The following is a 2,411-nucleotide window of genomic DNA, read 5'->3' on the forward strand; positions in this document are numbered from 1 at the left end:
AAGGCCGCCATGAAGAGGCTCGCAAGCAACACAATGACCACAGGAAGAGTTCACAGACAGCCCAAGCACAACCAATGGAGAAGCTCACGGACAATGAGCTCACGGGCAAATTCACTAATAAGGCCTGAGGGGAACATAAGCATGACCTTCGTGAAGAACCTCGCGGACAGCGTGTAAAAAACATCTAAGAGAACTCACAAGCAGCATGAGTAGGACCACCATGAAGGCTCGCGGGCAATGCGAGCAGCACCATCGTGAAGGACTCGTCGGCCATAACACTTTACCACCACCAGCTCGTTCGTTGCATCGTCCAAAGGCATGTGCACCTCTCCCAATCACTCGGCGGCCATGGGCCCTGCAGACTTGACGTGAGCCGCCTTTAAGTCACATTGCATGGCCCATGCAATGTGCTTTGACTCACAGCCAGCTACCTCACTTGATTGGCTACCCTATGTGTGACCTTAGCCACTTCGCATTACACATGCACGTACCCCGACCACCATGTGACATCAAACAAGCTTAGTCCCAACAAGTGCAAGTGGGCAACCCGTCGCCATACTTGAACTAGGGATAAGTGTGCATTGTAGAGGATTAAAAAAAGAAGAAGAAGAAAAAGAGAAGAGAGAGAAGAAAGAAGAAGATAACAGAAAAGAGAAGCAAAGCAAAGTAAGGAAGAGAAGAAATGACATCCAGTAGCAGGTAGTTTCAATTGAGCAAAAATCAACTACGACAGCTGAAATGTTTCGGTTTGTCCTCCCCAAAACTTGTGCGAATTCTATTTTTACTAACATAATTGCCTCTTGTGTCGTGGAACACCAGCTGTATAACCTTGCTCGAACTCCATCAACAAAATCTCTCAATGGAATCTCCACCAAGAGAATCTCCACCAGCTAATTACCTTCCCCGTGATCTCAATGGTCAAAACCATGTATAGTTGCAAATTGCTCGAACAGGCTACCTCTGCTTGCAGGTCAACAGGCGAGACTAGCCTCAGGCTAGCCCGACCTCCCTCATGGAGGAAAGTGAGTCCAGCCTTGAGGCTACTTGAATATTATCCCATCCTCATTATAGCAAAGAAGCAGACCAACCCTCGGCCCTCCGATACTTACCTCTCCACGGGGTACCAAAGGGATAGGTGTAATGCCTATGGCTACTTTATCTCTCCCATGGTGGGAAAGGGGTAATCACACATCGACTTACCTTCGTCATGGGAGTCGATAAACGAGAGCAGGTCTAGTCTGAGACAGCCTGAATAGATTACCTCCCCTCGGGGTACCAAAGGGCTAGAGGAGCCAGAGGTCGCCTCGACCCTCCCACAGGGGAGAGTGGATTTAGACTCCGAGGCCGCCCAAACATTACCCCGTCCCGACACAATAAAGAGTGGACATGGCATCAGCTTGGTCCTAACTTACCTTCTATGCAATGTCAATGGGCGAGTGTAGGTCCAGTCAGGAACTATCCGAATAGACTACCTCCACGTGCAGGTCAACAGGCGAGTTTAGCCCTAGGCTAACCTGACCTCCCCCACGGAGGAGAGTGGGTCCAGCCCTTAGGCTGCCGGAACATTACCCTGCCCCCTTTGAGACAAAGAGCGGACGACCCCTCGGCCCTTCGATACTTACCTCCCCCGCGGGGTACCAAAGGGACGGGACAGGTATAATGCCCATGACTGCTTGATCCCTCCCATGGAGGAGTGTGGGCTTGTCCTCAACAACCCGACAAACCTTACCTTCTTCGTAGGCATCAACATACAGGAGCAAGTCCAGTCCGGGACGGTCCAAATAGACTACCCCCCTTGAGGTACCAAAGAACGAGATGAGCCAAAGGCCATCTTGACCCACCCCGAGGAGAGCTGGTTCAACCCTAAGGTTGCTGGAACATTACCATGTCCCACTATGATGAAAAGTGGGCATGGCACCAGCTCGACCCTCACCTACCTTCCCTACGGTATCAACGGATGGGAGCAGGTTCAATCAGACATACTGCCAAAATAGACTACCTCCACGTGGATTAACAGGCAAGACTAGCCCCAGACTAGCTCGACCTTGAGGCTATTAGAACAAATTACGCGATCCAGCCATGGCGAAGAGTAGTCTAGCTCCAAGGTCGTCGACTAATTACCTCCCCTAGGGGCCTAAAAGGGAGAGAGTGGTTTGAGGCACCTCTACCCCTCCCTCGATGTAGTACAGGTCTAGTCTTTCGACTACACGAAACTACTTAAAGGACGACATCTCCTACAATAGATAGCACTTCCGCCAGGCAAGTCAAACAGACAAGCATCTTCACTGCACATCAGCCAGACAGCTTAGGTTTATAAACTTCAATGATTATTTACACTAACAGGTTTGACTTTTGTAGCGTCAACAAGCAACCCTCTCTCGCCAAGTGTGAGGGTCAACGAGGCTAGCCAG

Source organism: Carya illinoinensis, chromosome 15, assembly GCF_018687715.1.
Source record: "Carya illinoinensis cultivar Pawnee chromosome 15, C.illinoinensisPawnee_v1, whole genome shotgun sequence".
Classification (NCBI taxonomy): domain Eukaryota; kingdom Viridiplantae; phylum Streptophyta; class Magnoliopsida; order Fagales; family Juglandaceae; genus Carya; species Carya illinoinensis.